Raw genomic sequence first — 25757 nt, forward strand, 5'->3', positions numbered from 1 at the left:
AGGCAGGAGAATTGCCTGAACCCAGGAGGCGGAGGTTGCGGTGAGCCAAGATCGCGCCATTGCACTCCAGCCTGGGTAACATGAGTGAAACTCCGTCTCAAAAAAAAAAAAAAAAAAAAAGGTAGTAAAATGAACTACTATGTACTGAGTGCTTACCATGTGGCAGGCACTGTTCTAGGTGCTTTATATGTATTTATTTATTTTAATCTCATAGCAAGCCTACCAGGCAGTTGCTGTATCACAGTTAGAAGAAAGTGAATAGAACATGTGCTGTCCTGTCTTTCGTGGTTACACCTGGTGTCACATGGCTTTAAACTCCCATTACTCCTGTGGCCCCAGGGGATTTTCTTGCTTGCTTTGAGCTTGGCTCTGGATGTGTACACACCTGTGTATTTGTAAATTTATATGTATATATAAATGTATGGGTGTATAAATAGAATACTTCATTTCTGTCTCCCGTCTCCATCTCCTGATTCCCCAGCATGTCTGCAGTATACCTGCTGTCCTGACCAACCCCCTCCCTGTTCTGATTACTGACCCTTCTTCTGAATGGTTTTTAGGAACTTTTCTTATTTTCCCTTAGTTTTAGAATTTTATGGAAGCCTATCGTAAATCTTCAGGAAGAAAAGGTCAGCCAGCCCGTTTCACTGCTTAGAGGCAGGATTACAGCTACACTAAGGACAGCATTCTTTGTTTTTATTAGCAGGGATTCAGCTTCACTCATTATTTTGACCTAGTAAAATCTTTTTAGAGTGGTGCAGAATCTTCCTTAATTTATTAAGTAATTATTCACCTATAGAACTATAGACAGGATCATAGGTTGTTTGCTGAAAGTTAGCTATTATTTATTGATGTCATTCCAGTTTCTCTACTTGTAATACTTTGTATATGGATGTGAAATGGGAAGAAAAATAAGAAAGAAAATATATTTGTTTGGTAAAATGTCATGGGATTTACAAGTCTGTTTGTTTCATAATTGACCAAATAATATTTCCAGTAATGGTGAGATTTAAGCAAAGAATCAAGCTTGTTTGAAATTTATGCACATGCAGACCCATGTGTACACACACACACACAGTCTCACACACTCACACTCACTTTTTGTGATCAGAAATGCTTTCCCTCTCCTGGTGTCAGTTCTCATGCAGGAGAAAGGGGAGAGGACGCCGCTGCCTCTGCTGTAGCTGGCTGGTAGCAACGCTCGGTGTGGCACAGTAGAGAACTCCTGATGATCAGGCTGCACTACAATTCGATTAATAAGAAATGAAGAACTCTGCTCTTGTTTTGCTTGTCTGAAAGCTCTTATCTGTATGTAACACAGAACTCCCTAGCAACTGTGAATGCCTCTTGTTTCCAGAACTGGGGAAAAGACCATAAAAGCTGTTTTTCACACATGTATGCAAGAACATTCTCCCCTATTCTCAGGATCAGCCTGTCTAAAAAGGCATTCAGGACTTTCCATATCAAAGGTGTTTAGAATTGGCCCTGGAAGCTATGGAGTGAAAACAGGAATGTTGTTTACGACATTTTACAAAACTTTCTTTTATTCACAAGAGTGCATACTATTATTAGCAAGAATAAGGGGAATGAAGAGGGGAAGAAATATGACGTGAATAAATATGATGTGTTGCCTGCCCTCTGGGAACAAACAATGCGAATGCTGTGCTTTCTGCTAGAGATTCCTTCTGGAACATATTTATGCCAATTGCAACAGAAGGGGTCTTGCCTCCCTGAAGAAATGGTGATGTGATGCTTTTCTAAAGTACTTTGGAATTAATTTATTTTTTAGTCCTTATGACAGATTTATTTCAAGCTAGGTAAATCTGCAGTATTCTGACTCTCTGAACATAGAAGATATTGTTAAGCTTTTGTTTTAAAGAACCTAGTAGGTTTAGAAATACTTGTCTAGTCTAGGAAGCATGAGGCTTTCTGAAATGCTTTTCTGACTCTTACTTCTAAACATAATTATAAAAATTGTTTTTAACTGAAAATGTGGAAATGAAACAGAAACTGAAGATAGCATCATTAGGGAAAAGTCCTTAAATGCGTATGTTTATAATCACATCTGTATTTATCTTTTTGTCCATTCACACTTAGATGATGTTTAGTTATTTAACTAAGAAGACAAAATGTGACCATTTTCTATGAAATTTTTTCCATTTCAATGATTTACTTTAAAGTAATCTGAAAGATTTATAATTGCATTGTATTCTCAGACTTTCTTCTTGCCAGTCACTCTCCAAATCATTTCTATAGTTACGTAGTCCATGCCTTTGAGAGGGAGGTGTTTTGTACAGTGACCCTTGTTACCCTAAAAGGGGTATGTGTCTGGGAACTCATACCCACAGATGTGGAAGGTTCCTTTGCAGCTCTCACTCTGCTCATGATCTAAACCTGCCTTGTAATTTTAACTGGATGCCTCTCATGAACATGACTCATGACTATGATGGACTTTTGCATTCAACAGGCAGCATAATCTCACCTCTCTCCCTGTGGAAAGCATTTGACTCCTTCCCTGCCATAGATCTTTTTCTAACTTTCAGTGGATTCTTGAAAGCCTCTCTCTTCACAGCCATTTTCACTTCCCAGCCTCTCTACCAGTTTTGCATGCAGTATTCCCCGCCTGAAACCTAACCATATTAATCATAATGCTTCTACTTTCTTTACTTTTATTTTTTTTAGAGACGGGATCTTACCATGTTGCTCAGGCTGGTCTCCCAACTCCTTGGCTCAAGCAGTCCTCCTGCCTCAGCCTCCCAAAGGGCTGGGATTACAGGCATGAGCCACCATGCCCGGCCTTTACTTTTCATCAGTATATATTTGTTTCATACAGTTGACTGAACGTTTTGTATATTTTATGTATGTTGTTTATAGGGATTTCTGTGTTTGATTATAAGGTTCTAAAGAGCAGTTCATGGATCTCTCTTGGGCCACTTCACAGTACCTTGTCTAGAACATGTGTATAGCACCCCTAATAAATATTTCCCTGTATACTTACATACACTTACATACACACACATGAGGCATCCATATGAAAGGATTTTCCTGTCTAAAACCCTTTAGCTATTTTTTAAACTTCTTTGCGGGATTCTTTTGCCCTGGCTGAACATAAGATAATCTTTTCATGGTTACTCAAGCTTATCAGCAACATCAGTTATCGCTCAGTGTTATAATGGTGGCTTCAAGGTCTATTGAGGTGTATAGAGCTATCTTATCATACAGTGAATGGCTAAAGATAGCCATTGTTTTTAGTTTTCATCTTACAGTGTTTTTCCCTGCTTTTATAGTTACATGCTCCTCACCAGATTTTTGAAGCTGCCATCAGTGTATTTAGTTCTAGGAATCCCTTCTTGCTCATTTTCCACTGCTCAGTGATTATTTCTGATTAGTTCAGAAAGTCAGATTATCAGATTTGTAAATGTAAATAAGAACAAGGCTCTGAGTAAAGACCTGTCCTACAAAATAAAGTACATGGATGATATGAAAGCTATTTAGCATCTTGAAGCTGTCACCATGTGAGACTGGAATAGGAAGAGGTCCTGAAAATCATTCAGTTCTGTTCTTTTAATTTACACATGAGAGAACTGCTGTTGGGACTTGCCTGTGGTCACACAATTACTTAACATTCCACTCAAATTAGAAACAAAGTTTCTCACTTTCAGTTCAATGATTAACTTCCGATCTGTTCCACTATAGTTGGAGTTGCTGGAAGTCACATTTGTGTAGGTGGCTATTATTTTGCAGATATGTATTTATGAGTATGCATCCAAAACATTAACCTCATTAAGAGATGTATGTGTAATACATTTATAGATGTATGTCCACATGCTTATACACATACAGAGGCATTGGCTACACAGCACTGATGCTGATTGTATGCACCACGTACAGCTAGTGCTCGACTTACGACCACGATTGGTTCCGACAGACCGGTCGTAACACGATTTGGTCGTAAGTTGAGTAGGCTATATGTACAATACTGTGAAATGATGTTATAAAAATCTTTAAGTCATGTTTTATCAATTTTCTTTCATTATTGTTATATATCATAATTTTCTTTGTTCATTTTATACCATTTGTATCATCTCTACACCATTTTGTTTCTTATTTTTACATTCGTCAGGTTTAAGTAAAACACTGCATTACCAGTACAACTGGTTTAATATTTGCAAAACATACAAAATTACAAAATACAGGTGCATACAAAAATACAAAATACAGGTGTAAAAAATTCCATAGGAAACATTTTCCCAATTGCAAAACATATCAAAATATATAAAAATGTACGAAACATTTTATTGGCTGCTGGTGCTTGGCTGCGGATCGTTGATGTCCTCACCTGAGGCAGCAGTTGGGGTTACCGGAGTTGGTTTTTTCATAAACATGGTGACCTTTGTCTGAAATGTATGTTTCTTTTTTTCTTCATAAATTTTACGATATGGACGAAACACATCGTGCGCCATCCATTCAATCCTTGCAAATCGTTCGATGTTTGGGTCCATTGCTTCGAAATGTATAAGAAGTTTACTGGGAGGGGTTTGATGAAAAATATCCAAGACACAAAACACAAATTGCTGTACCGAGTCTGGGATAACAGTTGAAATGGTGCACGCGGAGTTGGTAGTGCTGCCGGAAGCTGGTCCGCACTGTCGTACGCCCAGCTGGGCAACGTTTGCGCTGCTAGGCGCGGAGCAGTCGTGGCTAGCGATTGTGGTCGTAAAGTCTAATGGTCGTAAGTTGCATAGGTCGTAAGTCGATCAATACCTGTATTATGATGCCCTCTAGGTGTCAGGTCTAAACCTAGGGAGAGAGCAAAGACAAGATGCTGAGCCAGAAGAAGAAATGAATAAAGGAAATCTCACCTAATTAGCCTCCAGTTCAGGGCCCTGTGCATCAGATTTCTCCAGACTCACCATGAAGAAAGCAGGCCTGTCTATGGGCAGTTCTCAGCTGTACATATCGCTATGCAAATAGTGGTCATGGGAAAATTCTTTTAGAATCTTTCCTGTAGGCTTCATTCTGGCCAGTTTTCTCTACACTGACTTCTAGTTCACTAATTTTCTTTATAATATTCGCTCTTTTACATACCCTTGAGTTTTTTAGTTCACTAGATCTTTCAATTATAGAAATTCTGTTTTTCTCTTAAATCTCTCTATCCTTTTGAATATATCTTGTTCCTTTTTCATGTATTCAGTTATTTCTTTCATAATTTTATAGCTACTTACTTTATAGTCTGTGTTCACTAATTCCATTACCTGAAGTTCTTGGTTGATCTTATTATGCTTTTTGTTTGACTGCTGATTCTGGCTGGTGGTAGATGATTTTCTGGTATATTTTGTAATTTTTTATTATGAAGCCATATTTGACAGGGCTTTATTTAAAGAGTGCATCTCTTTAAAGCGCGTTTGCATTGGCTTTTACCTAATGCTCCAGGTGTAAGCCAGGGCCATTTTCCATATTTACTTCTTAGCTTGAGAGCTTCTGGACCACAGAGTTAGTACATTTGACCCCAGGCCTGTCTGAGAGTAGACTATCAATTTTTAGGGCAGACTCTTGTACCCCTGCCACCCACCAAAAATCCGGGCTGAAACTTCATAGAAGGGAGGGGATGAAGCAAAGGCTGTGAATATGGGTGATTCAGAGACTCAGAATGGGGCAGGGAAGGCACCTTTAACCTCTCTCTGGCCCCCTTTCCCTGTCCCATTAAGAGATCCCTTCCTTCCAATTGTAATTCTTCTATGTTGTTGTATATATATTGTAGTTCCTACTAGGGCCAAGATTGGTGCACATCCCAGTGTCTCTTATCGGTCCTCTCATCACAGATACGGATCAGGTGACTGAGCTCTTTCCATATTCCCCCTAGATGTGCAAGGATGCACTCTTTCACCTATTGCCTTTAAAGATGATCATTTTCCAAAAACAAAAAGCCTCATCCTTAATAAAATGATTCCCTTAACCTTTGTGTAGAAATGATAATGCCATCTCATTCCTCTTAAAGGACAACAAAAAGCAACATGGTAGAGTTGACAGGAGCAGCTGGCTCTAGTGGGAGAAATCAATAAGGAAATCGAGAGTTCACTTTCTTCTCAACCCCAGCCTTGCTGAACCTGAGGGGCCCTGTCTGGCCTCCCCCTGGGCGAATCTCCTGGGTCTGCGGAGCGTCTCCCTGACTCAGCCGTGTTTCTCAGGAACTTGGTGCTCCTTTCCTAGTAATGGAATGCCACCAGGCAGCTTGCTTATCTCCCCACAGATTCCTTTCTGAGCAAGAAACTGCCAGTATTTTTGGGGAAGGGCTTTTCTCCCATTTCTTCATCCTTTTATTGGTTTGTTTTCCCTCAAAAATATGCATGTGCATGAGATTGAGCAACATAATAAGCCCTTATCAGAGAAGACAGTGTTATACTTAGAATTCTTAACTCTTCAAAATGAATTTTTTCATGCAACAAAAAAATCTGCAATGGAATAGTATTCCCTTATCTGTAGTTTCACTTTCTGTAGTTTCAGTTACCCTCAGTCCAGGAGAATAAGATATTTTGAGAGAGACCACACTCAGATAACTTTTATTACAGTATATTGTTCTTTTTTTATTATTGTTTTTAATCTCTTACTGTGCCTAATTTATAAATTAAACTTTATCATACATACCTATGGATAGGAAAAAACATGCTGTATGTAGGACTTGGTACCATCCCAGGTTTCAGGCATCCACTGGGGGTCTTGGAACCTATCCCTCATGGATAAGGGAGCACTACTGTACTAGAAAGAGAGGTAGGAATGTGCAGAAAATAAAGCATGAACACATTACCAAAGATGCCTGAGAGTACAAAAGCTTAGGAGTCTTTGGTGATATAAATATGTAGTAGTCAAAAAAAAAAACCTACCAGTGTTCTGTGACACTATTTTTGTCTCTGCCATTCGAGTAACTCATACAGGCTTTGTTCTGGTGATTTATACTAGAAGCCTATAATAAAAATGCAGCCTGAAATCATGCAGCTGGGTACCATTCATTTTTCTTCCATGGACAGTTCCCGAACTTAACAAATTACAGTGGGCCTGAAAAAGCTCTTCCTTCAAAAGAAATGCATGCCTGGCCATGGCAGCTGCCCTCTTGGGTTTCTTCTGCTTTCTGGTATCATTGGTGATGCTGTGGGGCTTGCTAGATGGTTTTTATGAGTACACAATGTACTACATAATGACATTTCAGGACAACAGATTACATATATGATGGTGGTCCCATAAAATTACAAGGGAGCTAAAAAATTCCTAGGGCCGGGTGATGTCATAGACATCTTGTCATCATAGCATAGTACATGATGGCATGTTTAGTTACACAAATACTTACTGTTGTTGTACAGTTGCCTACAGTACTCAGTACACAACATGCTGTATAGGTTTGGAGCCTAGGAGCAATAGGCTATACCCTATAGCCTAGGTGCGTGGTGGGCTGTCCCATCCAGGTGTTCATATAACAGCAAAGTCTCCAAACAAGGCATTTCTCAGAACATATCTCCATTGGTGTGTGATGCACGACTATACTAGAAAAGAGTTTTCAGGAATACATTGTGCAGTTTTAGTGGGTCAATAAAAATAATACTCCCTTCCCGTCTTGAGTCAGAACCAACAGAGAAATCGGCATAGAAGTCAGACAGATGGAAATGAACATACCAGCTTTATTACAGATAATAGCTTGATTGAAAAATGCAAGTTGATATGTAGCCACATGGTTTTTAGTACTTGCTGCCTCTGTTGAACTCAGCTCTGCAAAACTGCAGGCTTTTCACTTGTAAAGAACGAACTTGCTTATACAGAAAGAGTACCATGTGGCCAGAGTAGAGCAGACTGTCACTGTGGGCTTGCTGCTGAATGAACTCATACAGCCTTTGTCCTGATAATTTATACTACGAGCTTCTATAGGAATGCTCAGCCACGGGAGCCAACCCACCCATATTTGGTTTCGTTTCCCAGAGTCACTTGTCAGAAAAGTCACTCTTTGGGGGTCAGGAGAGTATGGAGTAGAAGGCAAAGTCCTGTCACATGGAAACCTGGGGGCAGGGGAATGACAGTTGCCCAAATTCTGCCCTCAAAAGCATGAGGCCAGTGCCACATCATGTCTGTGAGTAGATGTGAGAAGCTCTTTTTGGGTGATTCTTGTGGAATTCTTTGTTTATACTGCAGGTAGACGAACTTGTCATCTGAGGCCGTTGGCTTGGCCTTTCTTACTTGGCCATTTTTAGGTGGGTTTTCGGTTTCATGTATAATATTGGGGGAGAGTTGGCTATCTTCTACACTGCAGCATCTTGGGGACTTTTTTTCCTCAGCTCTTTTACAAAATCTTGGCAAAGTTAGGAAGTCATTTTGCCATTGGCATACCAGAGATAACAAACGTAGGCGTGGTGATTCTGGCATGGGAAGGTAGTCAGGCTGGGCTCCTCTGAAGAGCATTCTGTTCCTCATGGCAGAGGGTTCTTGCTAGTGAGCCTTTGTATTCCCCAGCCTTCCACCAATGGGTACATCATTATAATAAGGACTGGAGCTGAGACAGGGAGAATAACTGGGAATCAAAATACATTAGTGCCCCCGGGAGCCTTAAAATATTCTATTCTGAATTTTGATGCGCGAATCTCCTTTCACAAGTATAGAAGTAAAAAGCGTAATCAATCAAGGGTCTTTGTCATGCTCTGCAGCTTTCTTAGGAGACGCAGACAGGCAATAATACGTGATTATCAATAGCATTTTGAATTTTCAGTGATATTTACCAACTCATAGGCCATCCCAATGAACAAGGGCAGGGGCTGCAACCCCAGTTGCTAGGAGAAGAGACTTATGACCTTATTGACTTACTCAAGGACACAAGGAGGTCAGGAACTCGGCTAAAAATAGAAGTAAGAATTGCCTTGTCCCCATTCTTAACATAAGCACCAGACTACATTCCCTTCTGCAATGCTTGCTAATTGTTCATTTCTGACAAAACATAGCAGGGAAGTTTTCCTATATAGCTGGTTTTAAACATTTAAGATGCCTGTAGTCACTCATAACCTCTGTTTACTTATCACAGCCAGCTAGCTGTCTTATTTACCTTATCTCTGATTCTTTTTCATTTTTACATCTGTGCAGAGAAGTTAACGTATATGAAAGCACTTCATAAACTCTCAAGTACATGTAAATTTTATTTGGTATTATAATACTTGTATTAGTGCATTTTTACATTGCTGATAAAGACATGTACTGGGCAATTTACAAAAGAAAAAGGTTTATTGGACTTACGGTTCCACCTGGCTGGGGAGGCCTCACCATCATGGCGGAAGGTGAAAGGCGCATCTCACATGGCAGCAGACAAGAGAGGACAGTTTGTGCGGAAAATTCCCATTTTTGAAACCGTCAGATCTCATGAGACTTACTCACTGTCATGAGAATGACACAGGAAAGACCTGCCCCAATGATTCAGTTACCTCCCACTGGGTCCCTCCCACAACGTGTTGGAATTCAAGGTGGGGTTTGAGTGGGGACACAGCCAAAGCATATCGTTCCACCTATGAATTCCTCACATTTCAAAACCAGTCATGCCTTCCCAATAATCCTTCAAAGTTTTAACTCATTTCAGCATTAACTCAAAAGTCCACAGTCCCAAGTCTCATCCAAGACAAGGACAGTCCCTCCACCTATGCCTTGTAAAATCAAAATTAAGTTAGTTACTTCCTAGATACAATGAGGGTATAGGCCTTGAATAAATACAGCCATTCCAAATGGGAGAAATTGGCCAAAACAAAGGGGCTACAAGCTAGCATGGTAGTCAAATCTTAAAGCACCAAAATGACCTCCTTTGACTCCAGGCTTCATATCCAGGTCAAGCTGATGCAAGAGGTCTTGGGCAGGTCCATCTCTGTGGCTTTGCAGGGTACAGCCTCCTTCCTGGTTGCTTTCATGGGCTGGCATTGAGTGTCTGCAGCTTTTCTAGGTGCACAGTGCAAGCTGTCAGTGGATCTACCATTCTGGGGTCTGGAGGATGGTGGCCCTTTTCTCACAGTTCCAGTAGGGACTCTCTGTGGGGGCTCTAACTCCACATTTCCCTTCCCGTTCTGCCTAGCAGAGGTTTTCCATTTCCATTTGGGCATACAGGTGTTTCCATACATCTTCTGAAATCTAGGTGGAGGTTCCCAAACCTCAATTCTTGACTTCTGTGCACCCACAGGCTCAACACCATGTGGAAGCTGCCAAGGTTTGGGGCTTCCAGCCTATGAAGCAACAGTCCAAGCTGTACCTTGGCCCCTTTTCATCACGGCTGGAGTGGCTGGAATGCAGGGCACCAAGTCCCTAGACAGCACACAGCGTAGGCACCCTGGGCCTGGTCCACAAAACCGTTTTCTCCTAGGTGTCCAGGCCTGTGGTGGGAGGAGCTACCTTGGGTCTGACATGTGCTGGAGACATTTTCCCCGTTGTCTTGAGGATTAGCGTTCTGCTTCTCCTTACTTATGAAAGTTTCTGCAGCCAGCTTTAGTTTCCCCTCAGAAAGTGGGTTTTTCTTTTCTATCACATTGTCAGACTGCAAATTTTCCAAACTTTATGCTCTGCTTCCTTTATAAAACTGAGTTCCTTTAACAGCCCCCAAGTCACCTCTTGAATGCTTTGCCACTTAGAAATTTCTTCTGCCAGATACCCTAAATCATCTTTCTCAAGTTCAAAGTTCCACAGATCTCCAGGGCAGGGGCAAAATGCCATACATAGTAAGAGTCACCTTTGCTCTGATCCCAACAAGTTTCTCATCTCTATCTGAGACCACCTCAGCCTGGACCTTATTGTCCATATCACTATCAGTCTTTTGAGCAAAGTCATTCAACAAGTCTCTAGGAAGTTTCAAAGTTTCTCACATGTTCCTGTCTTCTTCTGAGCCCTCCAGACTGTTCCAACCTCTACCTGGTACCTGGTACCCAGATCCAAAGTTGCTTCTGCATTTTTTGGTATCTTTTGAGCAACATCCCACTCCTGGTACCAATTACTCTATTAGTTTGTTTTTACACTGCTGATAAAGACATACCTGAGACTGGGCAATTTACAAAAGAAAGAGGTTTATTGGTTCCACTGGGCTGGGGAGACCTCACAATCATGGCAGAAGGTGAAAGGCTTATCTCACATGGTGGCAGACAAGAGAAGAGAGCTTATGCAAGGAAATTCCCATTTTTAAAACCATCAGATATCAAGACTTATTTACTATCATGAGAACACCATAGGAAAGACCTGCCCCCATGATTCATTTACCTCCCATTGGGTCCCTTCCATGACACATGGGAATTCAAGATGATATTTGGGTGGGAAACAGCCAAATCATATCAATACTCATATTTTTAACTTTGTGTCATTAAAATGTGAGCACAGATACTTCCACTTCATAGTGGCCAATAAAGTTGGGTTAGGAATGTCAGTGGTAATCACTTATATCACACTTTCCTGAAACAACTTAGGATGGCCTGTATTTACAACAGTATGAGTAACAATTAATGAGAAGTTTTCAGTCATAGATGTTTTTCAGAGAAGCACTAATTGATAAATATACATGTACATTTATATAGTGAGGCAACAGAACAAAGCACTGATAGAAAATAAGACACATACAACTTTGGGGGAAGCTAAAAGTATTTTAAACTAAAAAAGATATAATTGGGAAAAATTATTTTTCTACTAGTTAGAAGAACAGATCTTCCCTTTATAATACAGAATCTACAACAAACTCAAAATGGTAAGAAAAAAACAATCCCATCAAAAAGTGGGCTAAGGACATGAAGAGACAATTCTCAAAAGAATTGGTGTCTATTTACAGGGTTTATATATGGTGTCTATTTGCAGGGTTTATATACTTCTCTATAGATACTGTGGAATTCTCTAACAGATTTTGGTTGCACCATACTTTATTTCATATACAAGGGCCTTAATAATGTCCCATAACTTAATTGAATCTATGGCATAGCAAAGTTTAGGTAGATACCTTTAATATGTAACGTTTTCTTTCTAGAGCTGATTTTCAGCAGCAGTGAATGGAAGTGGCAGGATGTGGGTTTTACAAGTCATCATTAGTTTCTCTTTTATTTTATTTTGCTTTTCCATAAGTTATTGGTGTACAGGTGGTATTTGGTTACATGAGTAAGTTCTTCAGTGGTGATTTGTGAGATCCTGGTGCACCTATCACCCGAGCAGTATACATTGCACCATGTATGTTGTCTTTTATCCCTTGCTCCCTCCTATTCTTCCCCCCAAGTCCCTAACATCCATTGTATCATTCTTATGCCTTTGTGTCCTCATAGCTTAGCTTCCACATATCAGTGAGAATATACGATGTTTGGTTTTCTATTCCTGAGCTACTTCACTTAGAATAATAGTCTCCAGTCCCATCCAGGTCATTGCAAATGCTGTTAACTTATTCCTTTTTATGGATGAGTAGTATTCCATTGTGTGTGTGTGTGTGTGTGTGTGTGTGTGTGTGTGTGTGTGTGTGTATCTCTACAGTTTCTTTATCCACGTGTTGATGGGCATTTGGGTCGGTTCCACGATTTTGCAGTTGTGAATTGTGCTGCTATAAACGTGTCTGCAAGTGTCTTTTTTGAATAATGACTTCTTTTCCTTTGGGTAGATACCCAGTAGTAGGATTGCTGGATCAAATGGTAGTTCTACTTTTAGTTCTTTAAGGAATCTCCATACTGTTTTCCATAGTGGCTATACTAGTTTACATTCACACCAGCAGTGTAGAAACTGTTTCCTGATTGCCATATCTAGACCAACATCTACGGTTTTTTGATTCTTTGATTATGGCCATTCTTGCAGGAGTAAGGTGGTATTGCATTGTGGTTTTGATTTGCATTTCCCTGAGCATTGGTGAGGTTGAGCAGTTTTTCATATGTTTGTTGGCCATTTGTATATCTTCTTTTGAGAATTGTCTGTTCATGTCCTTAGTCCACTTTTTGATGGGATTGTTTTTTTCTTACCATTTTGTTTGAGTTTGTTGTAGATTCTGGTTATTAGTCCTTTGTCAGATGTATAGATTGTGAAGATTTTCCCCCACTCTGTTTACTCTGCTGGACTGTTCCTTTTGCAGTGCAAAAGCTCTTTAGTTTCATTAGGTCCCAGCTATTTATCTGTCTTTTTATTGCTTTTTCTTTTGGGGTTTTGGTCAGGAAATCCTTGCCTAAGCCAATGTCTAGAAGGGTTTTTCCAATGTTACTGTCTCGAATTTTTATAATTGCAGTTCTTAGGTTTTAATCCTTAATCCTGAGTTGATTTTTGTAGAAGGTGAGAGATAAGGATCTAGTTTCATTCTCCTACATGTGGCTAATATTCTAACACCATTTATGGAAAAGGGTGTCCTTTCCCCACTTGTTTTTGTTTGCTTTGTTGAAGATCAGTTGACTGTAAGTATTTGAGTTTATTTCCAGGTTCTCTATTCTGTTTCATTGGTCTGTGTGCCTATTTTTATACCAGTACCACACTGTTTTGGTGACTATGGCCTTATAGTATAGTTTGAAATCAGGTAGTGTGATGCCTCCAGATTTGTTCTTTTTGCTTAGTCTTGCTTTGGCTATGTGGGCTCTTCTTTGTTTCCACATGAATTTTAGAATTGTTTTTTCTAACTCTGAGGAATGATGGTGGCATTTTGATGGGGATTGTGTTGAATTTGTAGATTGCTTTTGACACTGTGGTCATTTTTACAATATCAATTCTACCCATCCATGAGCACGGGATCTGTTTTCATTTGTTTGTGTTGTCTATGATTTCTTTCAGCAGTGTTTTATAGTTTTCCTTTTAGAGGCCCTTCAACTCCTTTGTTAGGTATATTCCTAAGTATTTTATTCTTTTTGCTACTATTTTAAAAGGGGTTGAAGTAACCAAAACAGCATGGTATGGGTACCGAAACATATATAGACCAGTGGAACAGAACAGAGGCCTCAGAAATAACACCACACGTCTACAACCATCTGATCTTTGACAAACTTGACAAAAACAAGCAATGGGGAATGAATTCCCTATTTAATAAATGGTGTTGGGAAACTAGCTAGCCATATACAGAAAACTGAAACTGGATCCCTTCCTTATACAAAAATTAACTCAAGATGAATTAAAGACTTAAACATAAGACCTAAAACCATAAAAACCCTAGAAGAAAAGCTAGGCAATATCATTGAGGACATAGGCATAGGCAAGGATTTCATGACTAAAACACCAAAAGCAATGGCAACAAAAGCCAAAATTGACAAATGGGATCTAATTGAACTAAAGAGCTTCTGCACAGCAAAAGAAACTATCATCAGAGTGAACAGGCAGCCATCCGAATGGGAGACAATGTTTGCCATCTATCCATCTGACAAAGGTCTAATACCCAGAATCTGCAAGGAACTTAAACAAATTTACAAGAAAAAAAAACCCCATCAAAAACTGGGTAAAGGATATGAACAGACACTTCTCAAAAGAAGACATTTATGCAGCCCACAAACAGGAAAAAAAGCTCATCATCACTGGTCATTAGAGAAATGCAAATCAAAACCACAATGAGATACCGTCTCACCCCAGTTAGAATGATGATCATTAAAAAGTCAGGAAAGAACAGATGCTGGAGAGGATATGAAGAAATGGGAACACTTTTACACTGTTGGTGGGAGTGTAGATTAGTTCAACCATTGTGGAAGACAGTGTGGCAATTCCTCAGGGATCTAGAACCAGATCTAGAACCATTTGACCCAGCAGTCCCATTACTGGGTAAATAAGCAAAGGATTATAAATAATTCTACTGTAAAGACACATGCACATGTATGTTTATTGCAGCACTATTCACAACAGCAAAGACTTGGAACCAGTCCAAATGCCCATCAGTGATAGACTGGATAAAGAATATGTGGCACATGGAACCATGGAATACTATGCAGCCATAAAATAAGCTTATGTCCTTTGCAGGGACATGGAAGAAGCTAGAAACAATTATTCCTCTGCAAATTAACATAGAAACAGAAAACGAAACACCACATGTTCTCTCTCATAAGTGAGAATTGAACAATGAGAACACATGGACACAGGGAGGGGAACATCACACACTGGGGCCTGTGGGGGGTGGGGGCTAGGGGAGGGATACCATTAGGAGAAATACCTAATGTAAGTAATGGGTTGATGGGTCCAGCAAACCACCATGGCACGTGTATACCTATGTAACAAGCCTTCACATTCTGCACATGTATCCCAGAACTTAAAGTATAATTTTTTTAAAAAGGGCAGGGGAGTTGAGTTTTTTTTTTCTTTTTAAACCGCAATTAGAGTTTTTGATTTGATTCTTCACTTGGTTGCCATTGTTCTATAGGAGAGCTACTGATTTGTGTACATTAATCTTGTATCTGGAAACTTTGCTCAATTCTTTTATCAGTCCTTGGAGCTTTCTGGAGGAGTCTTTAGGGTTTTCAAGGTAAAATAATCATATCATTAGCAAACAGGGACAGTTTCACTTCTCTTTACAGATTTCGATGCCCTTTGTTTCTTTCTCTTGTCTGATTGCTGTGGCTAGGACTTTTAGCACTATGTTGAAGAGGAGTAGCGAGAGTGGGCATCCTTGTCTTGTTCCCATTCTCAGAGGGAATGCTTTCAACTTTTCCCTAGTCAGTATTATGTTGGCTGTGGGTTTGCCATGGCTTTTATTACATTAAGTTAGGTCCTTTTATGTCGATTTTGCTGAGGGTTCAATCATAAAGGGATGCTGGATTTTGTTGAATGCTCTTTCTGCATCTCTTGAGATGATCATGTAATTTTTGTTTTAAATTCTGTTTATGTGGTGTATCACATTTATTGACTTGCGTATGTTAAACCTGTTCTGCATCCCTGGTATGAAACCCACTTGATCATGGTTGATTATCTTTTTGATATATTGTTGGATTCAGTTAGCTAGTATTTTGTTAAGGATTTTAGCATCTATTGTTCATCAAGGATATCTTCTTTTTTGGTTGTGTCCTTTCCTGGTTTTGGTATTAGGGTGATGTTGGCTTTATAGAATGAATTAGGGAGGGGTCCTTATTTTTCTGTCTTGTGGAATAGTGTCAAAAGGATTGATACCAATTCTTTGAATGTCTGGTAGAATTCTGCAGTGAATCATCTGGTCCTGGACTTTTTTTGTTGGCAATTTTTAAATTACTGTTTCAATCTCTCTGCTCGTTATTGGTCTATTAAGGGTATGTAATTCTTCCTGATTTAAGCTAAGAGGGTTGTATTTTCCCAGGAATTTATTAATCTCTTCTAGGTTTTCTAGTTTATGTGCATAAAGGTGTTCATAGTAGCCTTGAATGATCTTTTGTATTTCAGTGGTGTCAGTTGTAATATCTCCTGTTTCATTTCTCAGTGAGGTTATTGGAATTTTCTCTCATCTTTTCTTGGTTAATCTTGCTAGTGGTCTATCAATTTTATTTATCTTTTCAAAGAACCAGTTTTTTGTTTCATTTATTTTTTTGTATTTTTTTTTGTTTCAATTTCATTTAGTTCTGTTCTGCTCTTGGTTGTTTCCTTTCTTCTGCTGTTTTTGGGTTTGGTTTGTTCTTGTTTCTCTAATTCCTTGAGGTGTGACCTTAGATTGTCTGTGTTTTTTCAGACTTTTTGATGTAGGCATTTCGGGCCATGAACTTTCCTCCTAGCACCACCTTAGCTGTATCCCAGAGGTTTTGATAGGTTGTGTCATTATTGTCATTCAGTTTGAATAATTTTTTAATTTCCATTTTTATTTCATTTTTAACCCAATGCTCATTTAGGAGCTGGTTATTTAATTTCCATGTATTTGTGTGGTTTTGAAGGTTTCTTTTGGAGTTGATTTCTAGTTTTATTCCACTGTGGTTTGAAAGAGTGCTTGATATAATTTCGATTTTCTTAAATTTATTGAGGCTTGATTTATGGCGTATCATATGGTCTGTCTTGGAAAAAGTTCCATGTGCTGTTGAATAGAATGTGTATTCTGTGGTTGTTGGATGCAGTGTTCTGTATATATCTAAGTCCATTTGTTCCAGGGTAGAGTTTAAATCCATAGTTTCTTTGTTGACTTTCTGTCTTGATGACCTGTCTAGTGCTGTCAGTGGAGTTTTGAAGTCCCCCACTATTATGGTGTTGCCGTCTGTCTCATTTCTTGGGTCTCTTAGTAATTGTTTTATAAATTTGGAAGCTTCAGTGTTAGGTGCATGTATGTTTAGAATTGTGGTGTTTTCCTGTTGGACCAGGCCTTTTACCATTATATAATGCCCCTCTTTGTTTCTTTTAACTGCTGTTGCTTTGAAGTTTGTTTTGTCCAATATAAATATAGCTTCCCCTGCTCACTTTTGGTGTCCATTTGCATGAAATGCCTTTTCCACCCCTTTACTTTAAGTGTTTGTGGGTCTTTATGTGTTAGGTGAGTCTCCTGAAGGCAGCAGATAGTTGATTGAGTTCTTATCCATTCTGCAGTTCTATATCTTTTTAAGTGGAGCATTTAGGCCATTTGTATTCAGTGTAATTATTGAAACGTGAGGTACCATTGCATTCATCATGCTCTTTGTTGCCTGCGTAATTTGAGTATTTTTGTTCATTTGCTTTTCGTTTTTTTTTTTTTTTTAATTTGTATTTTTATTTTATAGGTCTTGGGTGATTTATGCTTTAAAGAGATTTTGTTTTGATGTGTTTTCAGGGTTTGTTTCAAGATTTAGAGCTCCTTTTAGCAATTCTTATAGTGGTGGCTTGGTAATGGTGAATTCTCTCAGCATTTGTTTGTGTCAAAATGACTGTATCTTTCCTTCATATATGATGCTTGGTTTCACTGGATACAAAATTCTTGACTGATAATTGTTTTGTTTGAGGAGGCTGAAGATAGAGCCCCAATCCCTTCTAGCTTTTAGGGTTTCTGCTGAGAAATCTGCTGTTAATCCAAGTTTTCCTTTATAGGTTACCTGGTGCTTCTGTCTCACAGCTCTTAAGATTCTTTCCTTCATCTTAACTTTGGATAACCTGATGAGAGTGTGCCTAGGTGAAGATTTTTTGGTGATGAATTTCCCAGGTGTTCTTTGTGCTTCTTGTGTTTGCATGTCTAGGTCTCTAGCAAGGCTGGGGAGGTTTTCCTTGATTATTCCCCCAAATATGTTTTCCAAGCTTTTAAATTGTCTTCTTCCTCAGGAACACCAATTATTCTTAGGTTTGGTTATTTAACGTAATCCCAGTCTTCTTGTAGTCTTTGTTCATTTTTTCTTATTCTTTTTTCTTTGTCTTTGTTGGATTGGGTTAATTCAAACACCTTGTCTTTGAGCTCTGAAATTTCTTTCTTCTGCTTGTTCACTTCTATTGCTGAGACTTTCCAGAGCATTTCCCACTTCTAAAAGTGTGTCCAAATTTCCTGAATTTTTGATTTTTTTTTCTTTAAACTATCTATTTTCTTGAGTATTTCTCCCTTCACCTTGTATCATATTTTGGATTTCCTTGCATTGGGCTTTGCCTTTCTCTGGTCCCTCCCTGATAAGCTTAATAACTAACCCCCTTAATTCTTTTTCAGATAAATTAGGGATTTCATCTTGATTTGGGTAGGCTCTGTCAGAGGGAAGGTCAAGGCCTGAAGGCTGTTGTTCAGATCTTTTTGTCCCACAGGGTGTTCCCTTGATACAGTACTCTCTCCCTTTTCCTGTGGATGTGGCTTTCTGTGAGTTGAACTGCCGTGGTTGTTGTCTCTCTTCTGGGTCTAGCCACCTAGCAAGTCTTCCTGGCTCTGGGCTGGTACTGGGTGCTGTCTGCAGAGTCCTGTGATGTGAACTGCCTATGGGTTTCTCAGCTGTGGATACTAGCGCCTGTTCCTGTGAAGGTGGCAGAGGGTGCAGTGGACTCAGTGGGAGTCCTTAGCTTTGGTGGTTTATTGCTCTATTTTTGTGCTGGTTGGCCTCCTGCCAGGAGGTGGCACTTTCCAGAGAGCATCAACTATAATATTGTTGAGAGGGACTGGTGGTGGGTGGGGCCCTAGAACTCCCAAGATTATATGTCCTTTGTCTTCCTCTGCCAGGATAGGTAAGGAAGGACCATCAGGTGGGGGCAGGTCTAGGCATATCTGAGCTCAGACTCCTTGGGTGGGTCTTGCTGCAGCTGTTGTGGGGGATGGAGGTGAGATTCCCAGGTCACTGGAGTTGTGTACCTAGGAGGATTATGGCTGTCTCTTCTGACTCATGCAGGTTGTCAGGGAAGTGGGGCAAAGTTGGCAGTCACAGACCTCACCCAGCTCCCACACAAACCAAAGGGCCATTGTCATCACTCACACTGAGTCCCCTGCAACAGCCCCGAGTCTGTTTCCAGGCAGAGGGCGAGTGGGCTTGAAAACTTGCCCAGGCTTTGCACCTCCCAGAGTATTTGGGGTGTCTCCAGGGTCCTGTAGGAGCAGTCCACTTCCTTTAGAGGGTCAGTGGGTCCTCTCAGGATTGCTGGTCTGTACTTGCAGTTGATCTGGACCTAAAATTCACAGTGCAAGCCTCCACATGCTGCTCTGTCTGGAGCTGCAATCTAGCTCCTGCCTCCTTTAGGGTCTCTCCCTTTACTCTTCATAGCTATAGATTCCTTGAGTTTTGTGTGGGAGGCTTGTAACATCTTACCTAGATAGGAGAATTACCTAACCCTTCCCCTCTCTCCAATTTTTTTTTTTCTTTTTTGAGACGGAGTTTCGCTCCTGTTACGCAGGCTGGAGTGCAATGGCACGATCTCGGCTCACTGCAACCTCCGCCTCCTGGGTTCAAGCAATTCTCCTGCCTCAGCGTCCTGAGTAGCTGGGACTACAGGCTGCATCACCATACCCAGCTAATTTTTTGTATTTTTAGTAGAGATGGGGTTTTACCATGTTGACCAGGATGGTCTCGATCTCCTGACCTCATGATCCACCCGCCTCGGCCTCCCAAAGTGCTGGGATTATAGGCGTGAGCCACCGCGCCCGGCCCAACATTTTTTATTAAAAAATAAATAAATAAAACTTACGGAAAAGTTGAAAGAGTAGTACAGTGAAAGCCATCCTGCACCTAGATTTTTTTTTTTTTTTCCTCCTTTGGATGAGCCATTTGAGAGTAAGTTGCAGACATCATGGCACTTCCTCGCTAAATATCTTAGCTTCTATCTCCTGAGAATAAAAATGTTCTCTTACATGATCACAGTATGACTTTCACACTCAGGAAAGCTAACGTTGATGGAATTCTGTTATTTAAAACATAGTTTATATTCAGATTTGCACCGTTGTCTCAGTGTTGTCCTTTATTTTGTCCCCCAACGAAAGATCCAATCATTGCCTTTACTGCCATGTCTCTTTAGACCTTTTGCTTTTTGTTTCTTTTCCTTTACTTTCCTCTCTTTCTCTCTCTTCCTTCTTTCTTCATAACATTGACAGTTTTGAAATGTCCAGGCCAATTATTTTACTTACTGTCTATTCCTAAAGCAAACATAATTAAGGAAATAGGGAGTTGGCCCTATGGAAGTTTTTTTTTCTTTCTTTTTCCTTTGAACCTCCATGATTTTATGACTTCAAAGAAGCCTCTAAGAAGATGCTGTATTCATTACTATTGGATGCGTGAAATTAAAGGTAGTTTTTTTCTTCCTGATAGACTTTTCCAAAGACTCACCTCGCAGGACATTTGTGAGAACAGTGAGTATATAGCAGGTGCACTTTTGACAGAATGGCGTGTGTCTCCAGGAATTTGTTTCTGATATTCATAGGCCTTGTTCATACCTGATCCTGTATTCATATCAATAGTGAATACTTAGCTGCATTTCTTACTTAGAGTTTGGTTGGTTCAAGTCAGTTGTTTTGTTTCTTAGCAATAGTAAAATATTTTAACTTAATACTAATCTTATCTATAAAGAAGAATCGCTCTGATCATTAGAGCTTTTCAGTCATGAAATTAATGTTTCTTGTTACCATCACTGATTCCTCTTGAGGTTTTGGTGATGTGAAATAGTTTGCCATTCCATCAGATCTCTCCAGGTGTAGAGTCTGATGAGTAAATTTTAGGACAGGTCAGAAAAGACTTGGCAGTTTCAACCTGGAGCAAATCTAAAATGAATGAGTTTGTGTTTTAGCTTTTTAAATGTTAATATACTTTTTTAAAAGTTATAAACAAGAGAAAAACAAATATTCAGTCAAAGTAGGAGAAATCTTTCTTTATTAAAGCTCCTGGCCATATCTTATAGTTGTATTCAGAAAGAACAATGTTTTTTGATTGTTTGGTTTTGTATTTTTACATGATTCCCGTGTTCTTTATACACCTCTTCTCCATCGATTCTCATTGAATTTCAAACGTAGCTACTAGCTTAGAAGACAGGAAGTTACAGATGTGTGGCAAGCAAGAGTGAGTTGGGAGCAAAAATTGGCTCAGTTAACTGGTTTGTAACTTCAGCCTGTTAAAAGCTAGTTTCTTTTATTTGCACATGGGAGCTTTTTTTGGCCACGGGAAAGCATACAAGATTATCCAGGAAGTTTTGTTTCATTATAAAACCAAGAAAATGAACTCATATAAACTCCCCAAGACATTAAGAAATACAGTCTCTGTTGCACTGGAGATAACACAAGTAATTATCACAAAAGGTGTTGGTTATCATTTAAGGGGGAAATATTACGTTGGCATAATACATAATTTCAGCATCTGTTGTGCCTTATTTTGGGTTATAAATCCAGACTAATGGATCTGTGGAGCTGTTTAGACGTTTTCTCATCATATTCCCATGCCTCCTAGAAAAGTTTACATATAAAAGATTTGATTGAGGTGGGCAATTTGCATTAATAACACTTTCATTCTGAAACTAGTATTACTAAATATCTGCCATGTGTGAAGTTATTTTATTTAATTCATAGAACACTCCTGTCAAATAGCTATTCTTCCTTAAACAGATAAAGCGAGGCCTAGAGAGGTAAGGTAATTTGTACAAGATCACATGGCTAGTGTGAGGAGTGAGATTCAGATTCTGTTCTTTCTGACTCAGTTTTGCCCTAGTTCATCAATTAGTATAAGTCTCCTCGGAGATCAGGTTAATCTCAAGTTGAAATGTCCAGGCCAATTATTTTATCTTACTGTCTATTCCTAAAGCAAACATAATTAAACATAATCTGGCATTACTCACTGGTGAATGAGTAATGCCAGATTAGTAGCTGCTGAGAATGTTGTGGGAAAAAGGAATAGAGACCAGTTAACCCACACACCCAGTCATGTCTTTTACTTGCTGCCAACCACTGTAATCTCCCTATCTAGCATGGCTAACTGGCCAAGTATGAGACTTTACAAATGTATACTATAGTAGTTGGGCCATTGGCCTCCAATCCGAAAGCGAAATCCAAGCAAACCAGCTGTATCATGGGAGAGCTCTTTTCATATAGGTTAGGGGTGGACCTAGGACTGATATAGGCCAAAGGCTTTTCTGTCCTTTTTCTACAATCCCAGAGGTGAATCTCAGATCTTAGTATTCCAGTGGTCCACAGAAAAGCAATAGAGGGCCAGGTACGGTGGCTCAAGCCTGAAATCTCAGCACTTTGGGAGGCTGAGGCAGGCACACTGCTTGAGCCCAGGAGTTCCAGACCAACCTGGGCAACATAACAAGACCTTGTCTCTACACAATATAAATTAAAAAATTAACCAGGCATGATAGTTCACACCTGTGGTCCCAGCTACTCAGGAGGCAAAAGTGGGAGTATTGCTTGAGCCTGGAAGATCTAGGCTGCATTGAGCTATGATCGGGCTACTGCACTCCAACCTGGATGACAGAGTAAGACCTTGTCTCAAAAAGAAGAAAAGAGAAACAAGAGAGATATGTCTCATGGTGACTATGGCCTCCTGAGCTTGCTAGATAGGCAAAGGCAGGAAGAGGATGGAATCCCAGATAAGAAAAATAGGACTTTTGACACTCTGGGCCAAGGAAAACTTCCTCCCATTGCTTCTGACTGCCCCTGGGGAATGAAATTAGTATAAGAGAGCTCAGATTAGAGAGGACGCTGGGAGCTGAGGACAGACAGCTGAACCAGCCAGACTACACTTTTCTTTGGAATCAGAGCTGCTTCCTGTGCGATGGCTAAATGATTTTATTTCCCTTTTGTGAAAGAAGGATTTAAACAAAAGAGGGAACGTAGCCTTCACATTTTCCTTGTCCCTAGGCAATGCCTAGGTTTAAGGATAAAGAACATGTATATGTGGTTCTGTCTACATAAGTACTTAGTATCTACATAAAAGGAGTACCTTTTGATGGTAAAATTCCACTTTAAAAAATTAACTAACTGACCAGTTCAGCAAGCTTAATTATTATAGCACAAGAGGTTTTGTATTTGTTTTGGGTGATGATAAAAGGGCTCAGTGGTGAGAACCGGTGTAGGGGTGAGGAAACGGGAGCAATATTCTCAACTGTAATGAAAATTTATCTGTGTGGTAACTTTTGCTTTGAATACGAATCAGAGGGAGTTCATGCTTTGAGACAAATTTATGGTTAGCAGTAAGATAAAGGCCTGTTTTACTGCCTTCTTTTTACTTAATAAATCTTAATTGCTTTCTCTCCATAAATTAAGGCATTTACCATGCTATATCCCAATTATCAGGTTTGTCATGTGTAGCATCAGTTTCAAAGAGTAATTCCCATGTGGGCTTTTTGGAAAACATCACCTTCTACTCTTTGTTTTAATGTTTAAGGGGAATTGCCAACTGGATTTTCAGTGAGGACTCTAGTCTTGCCATGTCACCTCAATTTTTTAAGGATGTACTGATATTTATTGGACCAACTTTGGGTATTAAAGCATCATGGGCTCACCAATTGAGGGCAAAGTAAGAAGGGGAGAGAAATGGTATGAATTGCAGACTATTTTGAAAAACATTCACTTTTATTCCTTTGAAGTACATAACAAGATATTTCTCAGTATAGATCCTAGAGACTGGCTTTTGTGAATAGATTTATTTGTAATTAGTGGAATTTCACATAAAAGCACAAAAATCCTAGAGAATATTTTATGGACTTAAGTAGGTTATATAATCTTCTTTAATTCTGTTAATATGCTTAACAAACCCTTTGCTGGTATTTCATGTAGATTTATAGTTCAGTTCAATCCAGATGAGTTATCACAAATGTTCCTTAGAAATTAGTTGCATTTCATAATTCTTGGCTCCATGCATGTGAAAAAGGTGTCCACAAAATTTTCAGTTTTAGGTTGATTGGACAGACTAGAGAGTGACATTAGCTTTGTTGAATAGCTGCTTATTAATCAAAATTTAAAAATGGCAGAAATGAACATAGAACTGTGGATTTGCTGTGGTGGTCATGGCTGTGTGCTCTCAGCTCTGTGCTAACACCATTTCTCTGCTCCAAACTGAATGGCAGGGAGGCTGCTACAGATCCTAGAGCTACAATTCAGCTGGCTTCTGCCTGGGTCAGGCCAGCAGGAGGCTCTGATGAGAGACTAGAGGTAGGAGGAAAGGAGCAAGAGGGTATTTCGCCTTCACTGTCTGCCTCCAGCAACATCTCTGGTAGTGGATGGGTCTTACCCATGGCTCCAGCTTCTAGTGTGTTTCTAGCATCCTCTGATGGTCCCATAACCTGGGATAGGAGTGGCTTCCTGCTGTTGGAAATCTCCAAAATTGCTCAGCTGTGCCCTCTTGGACATTTCAGCTCTTCTCTCATGTGTAATAAAGTCTCTGTGTTAAAAGATTGGTTTCCTTTCCCTGATTCATACATTTTGTAGAACATTTTTGCTTTTATGTCCCAGCTTATAGTCTTTTGGATGTTGATAAAAGAAATGTTAAATTATTCATTATCTCACTTAATCAGCTTGGTATTATATTTCAGTGATAGGGCAAAAAAAGAGTAATACAAAATGACCTGATTGCCCTGGAGAAACTCAGTCTGTTTGGAGACACAGTGCATTCTCCAAGCACCAGGGGAGCTAAAAGGAACAAGACCTAGACTGAAATAGTGGTGGGAAAGATGTCACAAAAGAGGTGACATCCGAGAGTCTTGCCAGATACTAAGGTCTTGCTCAAGCAGATGAGGAATAAGGCCATTCCCAGCAGAAGCAGCAGATTGTACAAAAGCATGTTTAACACTTGGCTGCAGGAACATGGTGATCAGGGGGACTGGAGGAAGAGGAAGCTAGTGAGGTGGTCGGAGCTGGACTACCAAGGGCATTGAAGCCCCTGCCAGGCACTTGGACTTTATTCTGGTAGGACTGGGGAGCAGTAAAAAGGATTTTAAGCAGAGGAATTACATGAATAGGCTTATCCTTCAAAAAAGTCACCCTAGGAGAAGTATGGAAGAGAGATTAGAGGGCTGGAAATAGAGGCAGAGAAACCTTCTGGCCAGGTGGTAAGTGGCAGAAGTCCTGGTAGGGGCAGTTGGTGTTTAAACAAAGATCTGAATTGAAACTGAAGGCCTGAGGAGGAGGGGAAAAATCAAGGTATGTTAAGAAAGTAGAATGTGTAGAACTTGGTGATTTTTTGAAAGCGTTGGGAGTTGTCGCTAAATGATGGTCTCAGAGATCAGGGAATGTTTGTCGGGTTTAGCTAAATAAATGTTAAAACTAGAAGCCTGTTTCTCAAATTGGGGTCGCTGTGTCCCCTTAGAGGTCTCATGCAAACTCTGAGTTGTTTATGGTGCCTTATGAGCTGGATGTATCTTAGGTTTCAAACAAGTTAGTATTGCAGCACTACTCAGGTCTTATAAGTAAGCCAAACACGCAATTCTTTGTTAAAAACCGTCTGCTACTCCCGCCACTCACCACCCCAGGATCTCTTTCCTGGCCATGATGTGCC

At 39.8% G+C, this 25757-nt stretch overlaps 1 protein-coding gene and 1 long non-coding RNA gene across 4 annotated transcripts in view; one reads left to right on the top strand and one right to left on the bottom strand.

The window, feature by feature from the left end:
* The window catches only part of GATB (glutamyl-tRNA amidotransferase subunit B), a 90592-nt gene that overhangs the window by 11922 nt on the left and 52913 nt on the right, over positions 1 to 25757 (top strand). The gene's annotated exons all lie outside the window — the stretch shown is intronic.
* On the bottom strand, positions 2369 to 13336 carry LOC116528958. The gene is made up of 3 exons (XR_004259305.1): positions 13049 to 13336; positions 10584 to 10590; positions 2369 to 2380 (listed from the first exon to the last, which is right to left on the bottom strand). It is a non-coding gene; the product is annotated as an uncharacterized LOC116528958 (long non-coding RNA).

This window comes from Sapajus apella, unplaced genomic scaffold (genome assembly GCF_009761245.1).
Source record: "Sapajus apella isolate SASKATOON/1434 unplaced genomic scaffold, GSC_monkey_1.0 scaffold61, whole genome shotgun sequence".
Lineage (NCBI taxonomy): Eukaryota > Metazoa > Chordata > Mammalia > Primates > Cebidae > Sapajus > Sapajus apella.